Source organism: Leucoraja erinacea, chromosome 2 (assembly GCF_028641065.1).
Source record: "Leucoraja erinacea ecotype New England chromosome 2, Leri_hhj_1, whole genome shotgun sequence".
In the NCBI taxonomy this organism is placed as follows: domain Eukaryota; kingdom Metazoa; phylum Chordata; class Chondrichthyes; order Rajiformes; family Rajidae; genus Leucoraja; species Leucoraja erinaceus.
The window spans coordinates 28,757,408-28,778,218 of record NC_073378.1 but is presented as its reverse complement, the minus strand read 5'-3'; the positions used below and the strand labels follow the sequence as shown (position 1 = coordinate 28,778,218).

General features: G+C 47.4%; 1 protein-coding gene across 2 annotated transcripts in view; it reads right to left on the bottom strand.

Moving 5' to 3' along the window:
* The window catches only part of myripb (myosin VIIA and Rab interacting protein b), a 139,002-nt gene that overhangs the window by 67,803 nt on the left and 50,388 nt on the right, over positions 1–20,811 (bottom strand). The window lies entirely within an intron of this gene.

Below are 20,811 nucleotides of genomic sequence, written 5' to 3'. Positions count from 1 at the left end.
ATCCATCACAGAGGCACTCCACAAACTCCCTTTCTTGGGGTCCAGTACCAACCTGATTTCCCCAGTCTACCTGCATGTTGAAATCTCCCATAACAACCACAGCATTACCTTTACTTCATGCCAATTTTAACTCTTGATTCAACGCACCCTATATCTAGGCTACTGTTTGGGGGCCTGTAGATAAATCCCATTAGGGTATTTTTACCCTGATACTTCCTTAGTTCCATCCATACTGACTCCACATCTCCTGTTTCAATGTCACCCCTCGCAAGGGACTGAATTTCATTCCTCACCAACGGAGCTACCCCACCCCCTCTGCCCATCTGTCTGTCTTTTCGATGGGAGGTTTACCCTTGAATATTCAGTTCCCAGCCCCGGCCCTCTTGCAGCCAAGCCAATTAACCTGTAAACCTGTACGTCTTTGGAGAGTGGGAGGAAACCGAAAGTCTCGGAGAAAGCCCACGCCGGACACAGGGAGAGAACGTACGAACGTATAGACAGCACCCGTAGTCAGGATCAAACCTGGGTCTCTGGCGCTGTGTGGCAGCGACTCTACCGCTGCCCCACCGTGCTGCCCTAGATGTAATAAATCTCCACTGTGGTCTATGAGAGCAGCAGTCTGCACCACATACTGAATATATTTCTGTTTATTTGGAGTATTGTGTGCCGTTCATAAGTCCGTTAGCAGAATTAGGCCATTCGGTCCATCAAGTCTACTCCGCCATTCAATCGCGGCTGATCTATCTCTCCCTCCTAAGCCCATTCTCCTAACGTCTCCCCAGAACCCCTGACAGCAGTACTAATTACCATTCTATCTATCTCTGCCTTAAATCCTCTGACTTTGCCTCCACAGCCGTCTGTGGCAATGAATTCCAGAGATTCACCACCCTCTGGCTAAAGAAATTCCTCCTCATCTCCTTCCTTAATAAACGTCCTTTAATTCTGAAGCTGTGCCCTCTGGTCCCGACTCTGCCCCCTAGATGTAACATCCTCTCCACTGTGGTCTATCCAGAGCTTTCACTTCTGGACCACCCCATGACATATATTTCTGTTTATTTGGAGGCTTTGGAGAGAGTGCGTTAGTGAGATTTGCTAGAATGATGCCAAAACACATTAAGTCTACCCCTCCCATTCAATCACACTGATCTTTCTGTCCTGGCCTTCCTCCATTCTCAGTGAGGCTCCCCATAACCCCTGACACCCGTACTAATCAAGAATTGACTCTCTCTAACTTCAAATAAATATCCTGACTTGGCCTCCACATCTCTGTGGCCCTCCCCCACAGATTCAGTCCTCCTGCTAGTTCCACTGTTTAATCACTTCATTCTGAGGCTGTGCCCCACAGCCCTCGAATGGACCACCAGTGGCTCCATCCTTTCCTCGGTCACTCTATCCGGTTTCGATTTGTTTCTGACTTTTTCAAACATCCTATTTCCCTCTCCCCTTAATGATTTGAAGAAGAGTCTTTAACCAAAACGTCCATTCCCACAAATGTTACTTTCTGTCCTGGGATGCTGCCCATTGTCAGTGAGGCAGTTGCACCACTGCGGGTATGAACATTCTTCCTAACTTCCATAACTCCTGCATTTCCATCTCTGTCCCTGACCCAAGTGAGTTACTGCCAGCACTCTGTGATAAACTCACCTATCCATGTTCTCCACAGATGCTGCCTGACCCGCTGGGCTCCACCTTTCCAGCACATCTGTTCCGGTTTCATCACCTATCCAACTTTTCCACAGATGCTGTTTGACTCCCCTGATGTGACTCCAGCAGTCTGTGAAACGTCACCTATCCATGTTACTTTCCCCCACAGATGCTGCCTGACCCGCTGAGTTACTCCAGCACTCTGTGAAACGTCACCTATCCATGTTCTCCACAGATGCTGCCTGACCCGCAGAGTTACTCCAGCACTCTGTGAAACGTCACCTATCCATGTTCTCCACAGAGTCTGCCTGACCCGCTGAGTTACTCCAGCACTCTGTGAAATGTCACCTATCCATGTTCTCCACAGATGCTGCCTGACCCTCTGCCTCAGAGGGCGGTGGAGGCTGGTTCTCTGGATGCTTTCAAGAGAGAGCTAGATAGGCCTCTTAAAAATAGCGAAGTCAGGGGATATGGGGAGAAGGCAGGAACGGGGTACTGATAGGGGATGATCAGCCATGATCACATTGAATGGCAGTGCTGGCTCGAAGGGCCAAATGGCCTACTCCTGCACCTATTGTCTCTTGTCTATTGACCTGCTGAGTTACTCCAGCACTCTGTGTCTCTTTTTGTAAACCAGCATCTGCAGTTGCTTGTCTCTGCAGTGTAGAGCATCAATTCCTTTGACAAAGTCCGATGCCCTTAATTTATGCGATTCTGCTTCTGTCAGCACTACATAACATCTACTCAAACCAGTGCAATCCAATGAATGTAATTAAAAAATTATTTTTTTTTTGCAGCTGTCAGGTTTAACATCCGCACTGTGACGTTAGTGAATCCCCTGTGGACTGTGAGTGGAGCAGTATCGTCAATGGCACTGAACTGACTTACAAAGTCATAGAGTGATACAGTGTAGAAACAGGCCCTTCAGCCCAACTTACCCACACCGGACAACATGTCCCAGCTACATAGAGTGATACAGTGTAGAAACAGTCCCTTTGGCCCAACTTGCCCACATCGGCCAACAATGTCCCAGCTACATAGAGTGATACAGTGTAGAAACAGGCCCTTCGGCCCAGCTTGCCCACACCGGACAACATGTCCCAGCGACACGAGTCCCACCTGCCCGCGTTTGATTTGTATCCCACCACACCTGTCCTATCCGTGTACCTGTCTAACTGTTCCTTAAACGTTCGGATACTTCCTGCGCTGATCCAAAACCATCTGCAGCGAGGCACCTCCACTACTGAATACATTACATTGCCACAAGCAACTGCAGATGCTGGTTTACCAAAGAAAGACACAAAGTGCTGGAGTACCTCAGCAGGTCAGGCCGGCATTTGGAACATCAGGCAGGAGAATGGGGTTAGGAGGGAGAGATAGATCAGCCATGATTGACTGGCGGAGTAGACTTGATGGGCCGAATGACCTAATCCTACTATTGCTTACAGTCTTATAAATTCTGGAGGACATGGATAGATGACGTTCCACCCACATTCCAACGATGTACAGGTTTGTAGGTCAATTGTCCCTAGAGTGTGGGATAGAACTATGGTACAGGTGATCGGTTATCGGCGTGGACCCAGTGGGTCAAAGGGCTCGTCTCCAACCTTCATCTCAACTACCTCCTTCGGCCCATCCAATCCAATTGCAAATTGATTGCATTGATTGCTAAAGCAACTCTAGGTTTTGCACCACTGTGTGAACATTGCTGTGAAATGTGATTAATAATGAATGGAGTTTGAATGAAATTCCTGCTGTTTAATTACAGTCCTAGAAACTGCTGAATAGAAATTCCTAGAATGTAGCAACACCTAGAAATAGACGCACAGAGTCTCTTGCCCAGATGTAGGGGAATCGAAGGCCAGAGAACACAGGTTCAAGGTGAAGGGGAAAAGATTTAATAGGAGCCTGAAGGGTAACGTTTTCACACAGGTGGGTGCATGGAACGAGCTGCCAGAGGAGGTAGTTGAGGCTGGGACTATCACAACGTTTAAGAAACAGTTAGACAGGTACATGGATAGGACGGGTTTGGAGGGATATGGACCAAATGCAGGTAAGTTTCCTGAATAGTGAAAGGCCTAGATAGAGTGGATGTGAAGAGGATGTTTCCACCAGTGGGAGAGTCTAGGACTAGAGGTCACAGCCTCAGAATAAGAGGACGTTCCTTTAGGAAGGAGATGAGGAGGAATTTCTTTAGTTAGAGGGTGGTGAATCTATGAAATTCTTTGCCACAGAAGGCTGTGGAGGCCAATCAGTGGATATTTTTAAGGCAGAGATAGATAGATTCTTGATTAGTGCGGGTGACAGGGGTTATGGGGAGAAGGCAGGAGAATGGGGTTAGGAGGGAAAGATGGATCAGCCATGATTGAATGACGGAGTAGACTTGATGGGCCAATTGGCCTAATTCTGCTCCTATCACTTATGACCTTCGAACGGAGATGAGGAAACACTTTTTCACAGAGAGAGTTGTGAATCTGTGGAATTCTCTGCCTCAGAGGGCGGTGGAGGCCGGATCTCTGGATGCTTTCAAGAGAGAGCTAGATAGGGCTCTTAAAGATAGCGGAGTCAGGGGATATGGGGAGAAGGCAGGAACGGGGTACTGATCGGGGATGATCAGCCACGATCACATAGAATGGCCGTGCTAGCTCGAAGGGCCGAATGGCCTACTCTTGCACCTATTGTCTATTGACCTTATGACTAACCCTTCACGGGATTTTGGGCGGCTGGGATAACGTTTTACTGCACTTTGCACCAGATGTCCCATCTACACACTTGCCCACATTTGGCCCATATTCCTGTTCAGTTTAGAGAAACAGCATGGCAACAGGCCCTTCGGCCCACTGATTCCATGTGACCAGCGATCACCCGTTCACATTAGTTCTGTGTTACTCCTACTTTCCCATCCACTCCCTACATAAAGAAAGCTCATCAGCGCCTCTACTTCCTGAGAAGATTACGGAGAGTCGGTTTGTCAAAGAGGACTCTCTCTAACTTCTACAGGTGCACAGTAGAGGGCATGCTGACCGGTTGCATTGTGGCTTGGTTCGGCAATTTGAGCGCCCTGGAATTGAAAAGACTACAAAAAATAGTAATCCATCATCAGCTCTGACCTTCCTTCCATCGAGTGGATCTATCACAGTCGCTGCCTCAAAAAGGCTGGCAGCATCATCAAGGACCCACACCATCCTGGCCACACACTCATCTCCCCGCTACCTTCAGGTAGAAGGTACAGGAGCCTGAAAACTGCAACAACCAGGTTCAGGAATAACTACTTTCCCACAGCCATCAGGCTATTAAACCTGGCTCGATCAAAACTCTGAACATTAATAACCCATAATCTGTTTATTTGCACCTTATCAGTTTATTTATTCATGTGTGTATAAATTTATACAATGGTATATGGACACACTGATCTGTTCTGTATTCATGCCTACTATGTTCTGGTGTGCTAAAGCAAAGCAAGAATTTCATTGTCCGATCTGGGACACATGACAATAAACTCTCTTGAACACTAGGGGGCAGTATACAGAGGACCAATTAACCTACAAACCCACACGTCTTTGGAACGTGGGAGAGAAACTGAGCAACCGGGAAAAATCCTTGCGGTCACAGGGAGAACGTGCAAACTCTGTACAGACAACACCCGTGGTGTTGCAATATCAAGCCCGGGTCTCTGGCGCTGTGAGGCAGCAAGTCTAACGCTGCGCCACCGTGCCGTTCTAAACTTTCTTTCCTGTTTACTACAGCCAAGTATCCTTTAAATGTTGTTAGAATAAGTAAGTACGTTTATTGGCCAAGTATTCACATACAAGGAAGTTGCCTTGGTGCTCCGCCCACAAGTGACAACATGACATACAGTGACAGTTACGAATAACTCAAAAAACACTAAACATTAATGATATTTTCCCCTTCACCTTAAACCCATGTCCTCTGGTTCTTGATTCCCTTACTCTGGGTAAAAGACTGTAGGTGCACAGAGCCTCTTGCCCAGAATAGGTGAGTCGAGGACCAGAAGACCCAGGTTCAAGGTGAGAGGGGGAAAAGATTTAATAGGAATCCGAGGGGTAACTTTTTCACAGAAAGGGTGGTGGGTGGATGCAACAAGCTGCCAGAGGAGGTAGTTGAGGCTGGGACTATCCCAACGTTTAAGAAACAGTTAGACAGGTAAATGGATAGAACAGGTTTGGAGGGATATGGGCCAAACGCAGGCAGGTGGGACTAGTGTAGATGGGACATGTTGGCCGATGTGGGCAAGATGGGCTGAAGGGCCTGTTTCCACGCTGTATCACTCTACAACTCGGTGACTGTGCATTCACCAAATGTATTCCCATCATGATTTTGTACACCTCTATAAGATCACCCATCAACCTCCTGCGCTCCAGGGAATAAAGTCCTAGCCTGCCAATCCTGTCACTATAGCTCAGGGCCTCAAGTCCGGGCAGCATCCTCGTAAACCACCACCCCTGGCAGCGCATTCCAGGCACCCACCACCCTCTGTGTAAAAAAAACCTGCCCCGCATATCTCCTTTAAACTTTGTCCCTCTCACCTTAAAGCTGCGCCCTCTAGTGGTGGACATTTCCATCCCAGCTTTCCCTACGTCTCGTAGAGTCACACAATGTGGAAACAGGCCCTTCGGCCCAACAAGCCCATGCCGGCCAACAATGTCACAGCTGCACGAGTCTCACCTGCCCGCGTTTGGTCCATATCCCTCCAAACCCTCCCTTCATAACAAGAGGATTTCAATATAGGAGTAGAGAGGTTCTTCTGCAGTTGTATAGGGCTCTGGTAAGACCACATCTGGAGTATTGTGTACAGTTTTGGTCTCCTAATTTGAGGAAGGACATCCTATGTGATTGAGGCAGTGCAGCGTAGTTCACGAGATTGATCCCTGGGATGGCGGGACTGTCATATGAGGAAAGATTGAAAAGGCTAGGCTTGTGCTCACTGGAGTTTAGAAGGATGGGGGGGGGGGGGGTCTTATAGAAACATAAACATTTATAAAAGGACTGGACAAGCTGGATGCAGGAAAAATGTTCCCAATGTTGGGCGAGCCCAGAACCAGGGGCCACAGTCTTAGAATAAAGGGGAGGCCATTTAAGACTGAGGTGAGAAAAACCTTTTTCACCCAGAGAGTTGTGAATGTGTGGAATTCCCTGCCACAGAGGGCAGTGGAGGCCAAATCAATGGATGGATTTAAGAGAGAGTTAGATAGAGCTCTAGGGGCTAGTGGAGACAAGGGATATGGGGAGAAGGCAGGCACGGGTTATTGATTGGGAACGATCAGCCATGATCACAATGAATGGCGGTGCTGGCTAGAAGGGCCGAATGGCCTCCTCCTGCACCTATTTTCTATGTTTCTATCCAAACCTGTCCTATCCATGTACCTGTCCCTACAGCTCAGGCCCCTCGAGTCCTGGCAACATTCTCGTAAATCTTCCCCAGACTAATCGCCCCTTAATGCGACATTTAGAGGATTTTGTAATCGCATTATTGGAATTTTTAACGCTCATTTTATGAGTATTTCTTCACAGCAATATTTCATCTTCATCGTAAGCACCACTGGTAATCAATAGTGCCGATACAGGGCAATTGATGGCCTGATGCTGAGTCGGCATATCTTACTCCAGGGTCACTGAATCATTTTGCTGTGAAATTCACAGTCTCTCAACCAACCTGCCTAGATAAACAAAACATACCAAGCAGTACAACCGAGTGCAAAACACAAAGAGCTGGAGGATGTCAGCAGGTCGGGCAGCATTTTAGTTTAGTTTAGAGACAAAGCGTGGAAACAGGCCCTTCGGCCCATCTAGCTCTCTCTTGAAAGCATCCAGAGAACCGGCCTCCACCGCCCTCTGAGGCAGCGAATTCCACATGCTCACAACTCTCTGTGAGAAAAGGTGTTTCCTCGGCTCCGTTCTAAATGGTTTACCCCTTATTCTTAAACTGTGTGGCTCCTGGTTCTGGACTCCCCCAACACCGGGAACATGTTTCCTGCCTCTAGCGTGTCCAAGCCCTTAACAATCTTTTATGTTTCAATGGGATTCCCTCTCATCCTTCTAAACTCCAGAGTGTACAAGCCCAGCCGCTCCATTCTCTCAGCATATGACAGTCCCGCCATCCCGGGAATTAACCTGGTGAACCTACGCTGCATTCCCTCAGCAGCAAGAATGTCCTTCCCCTTGTAGCATGGAAACAGCCCCCTCAGCCTATCCATCGATCACCTGTCCACTCTAGTTCTCTATGTTATCCCACTTACTCATCCACTCCTTACACACAGTGTTTAGAGGCCAGTATGAAGTGTGAAAACACACACCTCCAGATCCAGGGACAGTTTCTTCCCAGCTGTTATCAGGCAACTGAACCATCCTACCACAACCAGAGAGCGGTCCTGAACTACTATCTACCTCCTTGGTGGACTATCCTTCATCAGACTTTGCTGGCTTTACCTTGCACTAAACGTTATTCCCTTATCATGTATCTGTACACTGCCAATGGCTCGGGTGTAATCATGTGTTGACTTCCCGCTGACTGGATAGCACGCAACAAAAGATTTTCAATGTACCCCGGTACACGTGACAATAAACTGAATGGAACTAAACAAACCTGCAATTATTGCAGGAATATACAGTGGAATGGGCTTTATAGAGTCAGAATAGGCTCAGCCACCAAGCACGACATCCAGAGGCTGCAGCGAATCGTCCGATCAGCAGAGAAGGTTATTGACTGCAACCTTCCCTCCATTGATGAACTGTACACTGCAAGGGCCAGGAAGCGAGCGGGCAAGATCATCTCTGACCCCTCTCACCCTGGCCACAAACTCTTTGAATCACTTCCCTCTGGAAGGCAACTCCGGACTGTCAAAGCAGCCACAGCCAGACATAAAAACAGCTTTTTGTCCACGAGTAGTAGCTCTACTCAAGAGTCTGAAGAAGGGTTTCAGCCCGAACGTTGCCTATTTCCATCGCTCCATAGATGCTGCCTCACCCGTTGAGTTTCTCCAGTACTTTTGTCTACCTTCGATTTTCCAGCATCTGCAGTTCCTTCTTAAACAAAAATCTGTAGCCTCCTTTTGCTCTGGTCTTGTATTTCATTCACATGTTTAAACTATAATGTTTTATTATTAATGTTTAATGTTTTATGTTTTATTCTTAATTGTTACTCTATGTCTTGTTGTTACTTGCGGGCAGAGCACCAAGGCAAATTCCTTGTATGTGAATACTTGGCCAATATAATTACACACAGGATACTGAGTTGGATGAAGGACACTGAGTTGGATGATCAGCCATGGTCATATTGATTGGCGGTGCAGGCTCGAAGGTCCGATTGGCCTACTCCTGCACCTATTTTCTATGTTTCTATAAACTTCATAAAGCTGTACAGCATAGAAACTGGCCCTTCGGCCCACCGACCAAGTTGGCAACCTGGGCCAGTCGCATTCGCCTTGCATTTAGCTCGTATCCCTCCAAACCCTTCCGACGATACGATAGAACTTGATTTCTCCCAGGAGGTCAATTGATCTGCCTACAGTCATCAAACGCAAGACACGACCTCCAGGTCCCTCAGATCGGCCGACTTGGGGTTACTGACCATCTAGGCATAAGCTCAGGGGCAACCGCGCTTTTGCGGTTGCAGCTCCTAGACTGTGGAACAGCATCCCTCTTCCCATCAGAACTGCCCCCTCCATCGACTCTTTTAAGTCTAAACTGGGAAAAGGGGAGAAGCAACGAGACCTGGGTGCCATGGTATACTAGTCATTGAAAGTAGGCATGCAGGTGCAGCAGGCAGCGAAGAAAGCGAATGGTATGTTAGCATCCATAGCAAAAAGGGTATAGGAGCAGGGAGGTTCTACTGCAGTTGTACAGGGTCTTGTTGAGACCACACCTGGAGTATTGCGTACAGTTTTGGTCTCCTAATCTGAGGAAGGACATTCTTTCCATAGAGGGAGTACAGAGACGGTTCACCAGACTGATTCCTGGGATGTCAGGACTGTCTTATGAAGAAAGACTGGATAGACTCGGCTTATACTCACTAGAATTTAGAAGATTTGAGGGGGGATCTTATAGAAACTTACAAAATCCTTAAGGGGTTGGACAGGCTAGATGCAGGAAGATGTTGGGGAAGTCCAGAACAAGGGGTCACAGTTTAAGGCTAAAGGGGAAATCTTTTAGGACTGAGATGAGAAAAACATTTTTCACACAGAGAGTGGTGAATCGCTGGAATTCTCTGCCACAGAATGTAGTTGAGGCCAGTTCATTGGCTATATTTAAGAGGGAGTTAGATGTGGCCCCTGTGGCTAAAGGGATCAGGGGGTATGGAGAAGGCAGGTACAGGATACTGAGTTGGATGGCGGTGCAGGCTCGAAGGGCCGAATGGCCTACTCCTGCACCTATTTTCTATGTTTCTAGAGGTCCTCTGAGGGAGCGCTGTATGTATGTATCTATGTATGTATTGTTGATCTATGTACCACTGTGTGTAGCACGTTAGTACCTGCACCAATGTAAAGGACTTTGGTCAACGAGAGTTGTTTTTAAATGTGCTATAGAAATAAAATTGACTTGACATCAAAGATGAAATTAAAGTGACGAGTGGAAAGGCCAGGATTGGGGGAGGTGCATAGATTGGTGGGGGGGGGGGGTGGGGGGGGGGGGGGAGGGGGAGAGAGAGGGGAGGACGAGGGGAGGGGGAGGATGAGGGGAGTCAGTCTACCCCTCGACAGAAGTGGGGAGTCAGAGGGGGGAGTCAGTCTACCCCTCCCTGTGGATGTCCTGGCCATATATCTGTCCAAATGTCATTTAAAAAAGTCGTAATGGCATCTGCTTCTATAGTTCCCTCTTGTACAGCCCGTCTTGTAAAAAACACACGTCCATGAATCATTCCGCCCAGTTTCAACCTTCTCTGAACTCCAATGAAATTAGCAATTTTCTTCTGACTAATAAAAATCATATCTAGTGTCTGGGCTGCTGATAACAGCGAATAGGCTTCAGGTCGAGAGCTGATGAAGCAATGAGAAATATTCACAATCCCCCTAAACATGGCCTGTTCATTCCCTCCACAGATGCTTCCTTGTGCTTTATTCAAGTTTCCATCTGGCCGTTGCAATAGACAATAGACAATAGGTGCAGGAGTAGGCCATTCAGCCCTTCGAGCCAGCGCCGCCATTCAATGTGATCATGGCTGATTATCCCCAATCAGTACCCCGTTCCTGCCTTCTCCCCGTATACCCTGACTCCACTGTCTTTAAGAGCCCTATCAAGCTCTCTTGAGAGTGTCCAGAGAACCTGCCTTCACCGCCCTCTGAGCCAGAGAATTCCACAGACTCACAACTCTCAGTCTGGAAAAGTGTTTCCTCGTCTCCGTTCTAAATAGCTTAGATGAGGTAGTTGAGGCAGGAACAATAACAACAATCACAAGAACATCTTGAGTCTAAACCGGTAGCTGCAGTTCCTCCCTACAACAACATTTTAGTTTTTGTTTCAGTTTTAGAGATACTGCGCGGAAACAGGCCCTTCGGCCCAGCGAGTCCGCGCCGACCAGCGATCCCCACACGCTAACGCTATCCCCCACACACACTGGGGGCAATGTACAATTGTACCGAAGCCAACTAGCCTGCACGTCTTTGGAGCGTGGGAGGACATGCAAACTGTGTCCAGACAGCACCAGTAGTCAAGATCAAACCCGGGTCTCTGGAGCTGTGAGGAAGCAGCTCAACCCACTGCACCACCGTGCCGCCATTACAAGACACCTGGACAGCTCCATGGGTAGGAAAGGTTTAGAGGGATATGGGCCAAACGTTGGCAGGTGGGACTAGTATAGATGGGGCATCTTACTTTGATGGCATGGACAAGTTGGGTCGAAGGGCCTGTTTACACACTGTCTGACCCTATGACTAGTATTAGAGATTTTTAGAATGAGGACACATTTCTTTAGCCAGAGGGTGGTGAATCTGTGGAATTCTTTGCCACAGACGGCTGTGGAGGCCAAGTCAGTGGATATTTTTAAGGCAGAGATAGATAGATTCTTGATTTCAACATTTACTAGAATGTTGCCTGGGTTTCAACAACTAAGTTACAGAGATAGGTTGAATAAGTTAGGTCTTTATTCTCTGGAGCGCAGAAGGTTAAGGGGGGACTTGATAGAGGTCTTTAAAATGATGAGAGGGATAGACAGAGTTGATGTGGACAAGCTTTTCCCTTTGAGAATAGGGAAGATTCAAACAAGAGGACATGACCAGAATTAAGGGACAGAAGTTTAGGGGTAATATGAGGGGGAACTTCTTTACTCAGAGAGTGGTAGCGGTGTGGAATGAGCTCCCAGTGGAAGTGGTGGAGGCAGGTTCATTGGAATCATTTAAAAATAAATTGGATAGGCATATGGATGAGAAGGGAATGGAGGGTTATGGTATGAGTGCAGGCAGGTGGGACTAAGGGAAAAAAAAGTTGTGTCGGCACGGACTTGTAGGGCCGAGATGGCCTGTTTCCGTGCTGTAATTGTTATATGGTTATGAGTGCGGGTGTCAGGGGTTACGGGTATGGGGTTAGGAGGGAGAGATGGATCAGCCATGATTGAACGGCGGAGTAGACATAATCAAGGATCAGTCGCACCCCCGGTCACTCTCTCTTCTCCCCTCTCCCATCGGGCAAGAGGTACAGAAGTGTGAAAACGCAAACCTCCAGATTCAGGGACAGTTTCTTCCCAGCTGTTATCAGGCAACTGAACCGTCCTACCACAACCAGAGAGCAGTGCTGAACTACTATCTACCTCATTGGTGACCCTCGGACTATCTTTGATCGGACTTTGCTGGCTTTACCTTGCACTAAACCAGGGGTTCCCAACCTTTTCCGTCCCATTTACCCCGGGCAACTTTAACAATGTCATTTCACTCATTTATGAACGACTAATGATGAACAGATACCGGTGAACCAGAACCAAACACAGTCAAGTCAACGAGAAAAAATATGTACAAATCCAGAATCAACAAATTTACCCCCTGGGTAGGTGAAATTTACCCCAGGTTGGGAACCCTTGTACTAAACATTATTCCCTTTATACTGTATCTGTACACTGAGAACGGCTCGATTGTAATCATGTATTGTCTTTCCGCTAACTGGATAGCACGCAACAAAAGCTTTTCACTGTACCTCGGTACACGTGACAATAAACTAAACTGAACTGAACCAAGGTGCATAAAATAGGAGATTCAGGGCCTGTGCCGCGTCCTCAGGGCCTGTGCTGCGCAGCTGACAGACGTCTGGACTGACATCTTCAACCTGTCACTTGCCCAAGCAGTTGTCCCCACTTGCCTTAAAACCACCTCCATCGTGCCGGTGCCAAAACACTCCACTGCGGCAAGCCTCAACGACTTCCGCCCAGTTGCACTTACTCCCATCATCACCAAGTGCTTCGAGAGGCTGGTCCTGGCACACCTCAAAAGCTGCCTACCCCCCACACTGGATCCCTATCAGTTTGCCTACCGCAAGAACAGGAGTACGGAGGATGCCATCTCAACGGCACTTCACTCCACCCACTCCTACCTCGACAACAGAGACACTTACGTAAGAATGCTGTTCATTGATTACAGCTCAGCATTCAACACCATTATACCATCAAAACTGATCACCAAACTCGGTAACCTGGGCATCGACCCCTCCCTCTGCAACTGGATACTGGACTTTCTAACCAACAGACCCCAGTCTGTTAGGTTAGACAAGCACACCTCTTCAACCCTCACCCTGAACACCGGCATTCCACAGGGCTGTGTGCTGAGCCCCCTCCTCCACTCCCTCTTCACCTACGACTGCACACCTGTACATGGTACTAACACCATCATCAAGTATGCGGATGATACAACAGTGATTGGCCTCATCAGCGACAACGATGAGTCGGCCTATAGGGAGGAGGTCCAGCGCCTAGCAGCATGGTGCGCTGACAACAACCTGGCCCTTAACTCCAAGAAGACCAAGGAGCTCATTGTAGATTTCAGGAAGTCTAGGGGCGGCACGCACACCCCCATCCACATCAACGGGGCGAAGGTGGAACGTGTGTCCAGCTTCAGGTTCCTGGGGGTCAACATCTCCGATGACCTCTCTTGGACCCACAATACCTCTACTCTGATCAAGAAGGCTCATCAGCGTCTCTTCTTCCTGAGGAGACTGAAGAAGGTCCATCTGTCTCCTCAAATCCTGGTGAACTTCTACCGCTGCACCATCGAGAGCATCCTTACCAACTGCATCACAGTATGGTATGGCAACTGCTCTGTCTCCGACCGGAAGGCATTGCCGAGGGTGGTGAAAATTGCCCAACGCATCACCGGTTCCTCGCTCCCCTCCATTGAGTCTGTCCAAAGCAAGCGTTGTCTGCGGAGGGCGCTCAGCATCGCCAAGGACTGCTCTCACCCCAACCATGGACTGTTTACCCTCCTACCATCCGGGAGGCGCTACAGGTCTCTCCGTTGCCGGACCAGTAGGTCCAGGAACAGCTTCTTCCCTGCGGCTATCACACTACTCAACAACGTACCTCGGTGACTGCCAATCACCCCCCCAGACACTCCACCCACCAGTAAAAACACTATGACTGTATACATGTAAATAGATTTATTTATTGAAATCAAATTCTATGGCACTCTTCCAGGGAGATGCTAACTGCATTTCGTTGTCTCTGTACTGTACACTGACAATGACAATTAAAGTTGAATGAATCTGAATCTGAATCATTGTTCAGTATCCATTGCATGTAGTAATTATAGAGAACACTGATACAATCATAAAGAAATCTCATCAGCGCCTCTACTTCCTGAGAAATTACGGAGAGTCGGTTTGTCAAGGAGGACTCTCTCTAACTTCTACAGATGCACAGTAGAGAGCATGCTGACCGGTTGCATCGTGGCTTGGTTCGGTAACTTGAGCGCCCTGGAGCAGAAAAGACTACAAAAAGTAGTAAACACTGCCCAGTCCATCGTCGGCTCTGACCTCCCGTCCATCGAGGGGATCTATCGCAGTCGCTGCCTCAAAAAGGCTGGTAGCATCATCAAGGACCCACACCATCCTGGCCACGCACTCATCTCCCTGCTACCTTCAGGTAGAAGGTACAGGAGCCTGAAGACTGCAACGACCAGGTTCAGGAATAGCTACTTCCCCACAGCCATCAGGCTATTAAACTCGGCTTGATCAAAACTCTGAACATTAATAGCCCATAATCTGTTAGTTTGCACTTTATCTGTTTATTTATTCATGTGTGTCTATATTTATATTATGGTTTAAGGACACACTGATCTGTTCTGTATTTATACCTACTATGTTCTGTTGTGCTGAAGCAAAGCAAGAATTTCATTGTCCTATCTGGGACACATGACAATAAATGAATCTCTTGAGTCATTGAGCAAAGACACAGGCCCTTCAGCTTAATTGAGAGGGCACTTCGACCATCGGGGCTTTGGAGAGGGTGCAGAGGAGGTTTACCGGAATGATGCCTGGATTAGAGGGTTTCAGCTACAGGGAGACATTGGACAGACTTGGAATGTTTTCTCCGGAATGTCAGAGGTTGAGGGGAGACCTGGTAGAAATGTATAACGTTATGAGAGGCGTAGATAGGGTAGACAGTCAGAAACTTTTCCCCCCAGGGTGGAAATATCCACCACTAGAGGGCGCAGCTTTAAGGTGAGAGGGGCAAAGTTTAAAGGAGATGTGTGGGGCAGGTTTTTTTTACACAGAGGGTGGTGGGTGCCTGGAACGCGCTGCCAGGGGTGGTGGTGGAGGCAGATACGATAGTGGTGTTGAAGAGGCTTTTGGATCGGCACATGGATATGCAGGGAATGGAGGGACAAGGATCACGTGCAGTCAGAGGGGAGTTGGTCTTGGCAACATGTACAGTACGGACATTGTGGGCCGAAGGGCCTGTTCCTGTGCTGTACTGTGGTTCAGGCAGGCTGGCGTTACAAAGCTGGTAATGTTCATGCAATGATTGAGAGAAAGGGGAGGCATCTGAAAGTCATAGGAGGACCATGTGATAGGAGCAGAATTAGGCCATTCGGTCCATCAAGTCTACTCCGCCATTCAATCATGGCTGATCTATCTCTCCCTCCTAACCCCATTCTCCTGCCATCTGGATTTCCCCCATGTTGGGGGAGTCCAGAACCAGGGGCCATGATTTAAGAATAAGGGGCAAGCCGTTTAGAACGGAGATGAGGAAACACATTTTCACACATAGAGTTGCGAGTCTGTGGAATTCTCTGCCTCAAAGGGCGGCGGAGGCCGGTTCTCTGGATACTTTCAAGAGAGAGCTCAATAGGGCTCTTAAAGATAGCGGAGTCAGGGGATATGGGGAGAAGGCAGTCATGGTGGAGTTGCTGCCTTACAGCAAAATGCAGCACCAGAGACCCGGGTTCGATCCCGGCTACGGGTGCTGTCTGTATGGAGTTTGTACGTTCTCCCTGTGATCTGCGTGGGTTTTTTCCGAGATCTTCAGTTTCCTCCCACACTCTAAAGGTTAATTGGTTTGATTAATTTGGCTTGATAAAAAAATGTTAAATTGTCCAAGTTGGCGATATGCAGAGTACTGTCCTGCCGACTACAAAATTCAGAAGGTTCAGAAGGGGTACTGATTGGGGATGATCAGCCATGATCACATTGAATGGCGGTGCTGGCTTGCAGGGCCGAATGGCCTACTCCTGCACCTATTGTCTATTGTCTTCTCCCCATAACCCCCGACACCCGTACTAATCAAGAATCGCTCTATCTCTGCCTTAAGAATATCCATTGGCTTGGCCTCCACGGCCGTCTGTGACAGTGAATCCCACAGATTCACCACCCTCTGACGAAAGAAATTCCTGCTCATCACCTTCCCAAAGGAACGTCCTTTAATTCTGAGGCTGTGACCTCTGGTCCTGGATATATATAGGTAGACAAAAATGCTGGAGAAACTCAGCGGGTGCAGCAGCATTTATGGAGCGAAGGAGATAGGCAACGTTTCGGGCCGAAACCCTATATTTGGATACACTGATATGTTCTGTATTCATACCTACTATATTATGTTGTGCTGAGACAAAGCAAGAATTTCATTGACCTGTAGAAACATAGAAAATAGATGCAGGAGTAGGCCATTCGGCCCTTTGAGCCTGCACCGCCATTCAATATGATCATGGCTGATCATCCAACTCAGTATCCTGTACCTGCCTTCTCTCCATACCCCCTGATCCCTTTAGCCACATCTATCTCCCTCTTAAATATAGCCAATGAACTGGCCTCAACTACATTCTGTGGCAGCGAATTCCAGAGATTCACCACTCTCTGTGTGAAAAATGTTTTTCTCATCTCGGTCCTAAAAGATTTCCCCTTTATCCTTAAACTGTGACCCCTTCTTCTGGACTTCCCCAACATCGGGAACAATCCTCCTGCATCTAGCCAGTCCAACCCCTTAAGAATTTTGTAAGTTTCTATAAGAAACTTACAAAACCTGGGGCACATGACAATAAACTCTCTTGAATCTTGACTTGACTAGTGGAAGCATCCTCTCCACGTCCACTCTATCCAGGCATTTCTCTATTCCGCAGAACATTCAACTAAGAGGAACATTAAACATAAGCCGCCAGTCAAACAACGAGAGCAGCTGTTAGATGGGAAGTGACTTATCGATACAGCAAAGGTCATCCAGGTTAGTTTGATTAATATTGTTTACATGCTACATAATCAGATTAGATAACAACACCCATTTTACACAATCCAGTGAACCTGCAAACCTGTACGTTTTTAGTTTCTGTTTAGTTTATTGTCACGTGTACCGAGGTACAGCGAGCCCAACTAGAGAGCAGTTGTGATCTACTATCTACCTTATTACCTAGAGGGAGTTGCCTAGATTACTGCAACTCCCTTTACACTGGCATCAGCCAATCTTCCCGGTCCCGCCTGCAACTGGCCCAAAACGCCGCAGCGAGACTCCTGACGGGCACCCGAAAAAGGGACCACATCGCCCCGATCCTGGCCTCTCTCCGCTGGCTCCCTGTGCGGTTCCATATAAACTTCAAGATCCTCCTCCATGTCTACAAAGCCCTCAATGGGCTTGCCCCCACCTACATCAAAAGTCTCTCACCCACCACTCCACCTCCAGGCCCCTTAGATCGGCCGACTTGGGGTTGCTGAATATCCCACGGTCTAGGCATAAGCTCAGGGGCGACCGCGCCTTTGCGGTTGCAGCCCCTAGACTGTGGAACAGAATCCCCTTTCCCATCAGAACTGCTCCCTCCATCGACTCTTTTAAGTCGACTAAAGACTTATCTATACTCCCAAGCCTTTCCTGACGTCCTCTGAGTGAGGGCTACATGTATATATGGATGTAGTTTGTTTTGTTGTGCTATTCTTATAACAAATGTAAAGCACTTTGGCCAACGAGAGTTGTTTTTTAAATGTGCTATATAAATAAATGTGACTTGACTTGACTTATTAGTGAACCCTCAGGCTATCCTTGTTCAGAGTTTACCTTGCACTAAACGTTATCCCCTTGCCATGAACCATCCTACCATGACCAGAGAGCAGTCCTGAACTACTATCTACCTCATTGGTGACCCTCAGACTACCTTTGATCGGACTTTACTGGACTTTACCTTGCACTAAACGTTATTCCCTTTATCCTGTATCTGTACACTGTAAACGGCTCGATTGTAATCATGTATTGTCTTTCTGCTGACTGGTTAGCATGCAACAAACGCTGTTCACTGTACCTCGGTACACGTGACAATAAACTAAACTGAACTGTAAAGATTTTTGTTGCGTGCTAACCAGTCAGTGGAAAGACAATACATGATTACAATCGAGTTGTTTACTGTGTACAGATCCAGGATAAATGGAATGGCCTACTCCTGCACCTATTGTCTATTGTCCATTTCTATTGTGTTATAAATAAATAATTTTGCTATTGATTTAACAATATAGCATTGTGGCTTCATTATATTTCAGTTTATTTATTTCATGGGTTTCTGAGCAGTTATGGAGAGACCTATTTTGGGATTTAGGGAAAAATGTCAAATATTTTATGCACATTTGACAGTGAACTTCAAATTTAATGAACTGTCCCTTTCCACTATACTTCACTGGTGCTGAAACACTGGCATTTAGAATGAAGATTTTTGGACATTTTTGCTGCAGTTATTGAATTTTTCTGTTTCTTATAGAGTCATGGATTGATACAGCATGGAATAGGGCCCTTCAGTTTACCCAAGTCGGCCAACGTGGTCCCATCTACGCTAGTCCCACCAGCCCGCGTTTGGCCCATACCCCTCCAAACCTGTCCTATCCAAAGATCCTATAGCGAGCAAAATAGATCACTTGATGAAAAAGACGTAGTGCGGTCATGGGCAGATTCATGGGTAATTTTCGGCCCCATTTTCGTAACCGGCTTCTGTCTCTGCACCAAAGATCCCGTAGCGGAGCAAAGATAACTAGTGCGGAGACGGAAGCCGGTTACGGAAACATCCTCGTAAAAATAAAAGTTCTTCGGTAAAAATCTTCTCATTTTCAGAATTATAATTATAATTCTTTCATCTGTGGAGAACATGGATAGGTGACGTTTCACAGAGTGCTGGAGTAACTCAGCGGGTCAGGCAGCATCTGTGGGGAACATGGATAGGTGACGTTTCACAGAGTGCTGGAGTAACTCAGCAGGACAGGCAACATCTCTGGAGAGCAGGAATGGGTGACGTTTCGGGTCGAGACTAAACTATCCCCTGGTTCCCAACCTTTTTCATCCCGTTTACTCCTGGCAACTTTAACAATGTTATTCCACTTGTTTATGAACGACTAATGATGAACAGATACCGGTATACCAGAACCAAACACAGTCAATCAATGTGAAACAATATGTACAAATCCAGAATCAACAAATTTACCCCCTGGGTAGGCAAACGGGGTACATTTAGCCCAGGTTGGGAACCCTTGCCTTACACCAAAGGCCAATGTTATAACATAAAGGTATGAAGAATATTACAAATAGTGGTGGATACCCTTGTCTCTGTGATTTTCAATTTGACAGTTTCATGGCTGATCTATCCCTCCCTCCCAACCCCATTCTCCTGCCTTCTCCCCATTACCCATGGCACCCGTACTAATCAAGAATCTATCTATCCCTGCTTTGAAATTATCCAATGATGTGGCCTCCACAGCCGTCAGTGGCAAAGAATTTCACAGATTCACCACCCTCTAACTTAAGAAATTCCTCCTCATTTCCATTCTAAAAGTACGCCCATTAAATTCTGAGGCTGTGTCCTCTGGTCCTAGACTCTCCCAGTAGTGGAAATATCCTCTCCACATCCACTCTACCCATACCTTTCACCATTTGGTAAGTTTCAATGAGGCTCCCCCCCCCCCCAATAGAGTGGATTGTGGAGAGGATGTTTCCACTAGTGGGAGAGTCTAGGACCAGAGGTCACAGCCTCAGAATTAAAGGACGTTCCTTTAAGGAAGGAGATGAGGAGGAATTTCTTTAGTCAGAGGGTGGTGAATATTTGGGATTCATTGCCGCAGAAGGCTGTGGAGGCCAAGTCAGTGGATATTTTTAAGGCAGAGATAGATAGATTCTTGATTAGTACGGGGTTATGGGGAGAAGGCAGGAGAATGGGGTTATGAGGGAGAGATAGATCAGCCATGATTGAATGGTGGAATAGACTTGATGGGCCGAATAGCCTAATTCTGCTCCCATCACTTACGACCTTCTCCAGAGCCAGCACATCCTTCCTCAGATATGGGGCCCAAAACTGCTCACAATACTCCAATTGGGCCTTTTGTTTACGTCTGCGGCTGTGACCTCTGGTCCGAGACTTTCCCAGCTGTGGAAACATTCTCTCCGCATCCATTGTGTACAGGTGAGGGTGAGGTGAGAGGAGGGGCCACCGTGCACAGGTGGACGGAGAGGAGGGGCCATTGTGTACAGGTGAGGTTGTTAATATTGTCTAAATTAAAGACACGATAAAATGGAGGGTCCCTGCATTGTCAGAATTGCTTAACCCTTGTCAGCTGAACTTTACAGGCTTTGAATGGCGCCAGCCAGTCTAGGCTCAGACTGATGTGCAGGATTGTACGGGGTCCTGGTGTTCTCCATGTTTCTCTGAAATTGATAACATGTATAGTGGTTTTGCAAACTAACCTTAAATGCATCCTTTCTATTGGGTCGCTGCAAAAGCATTG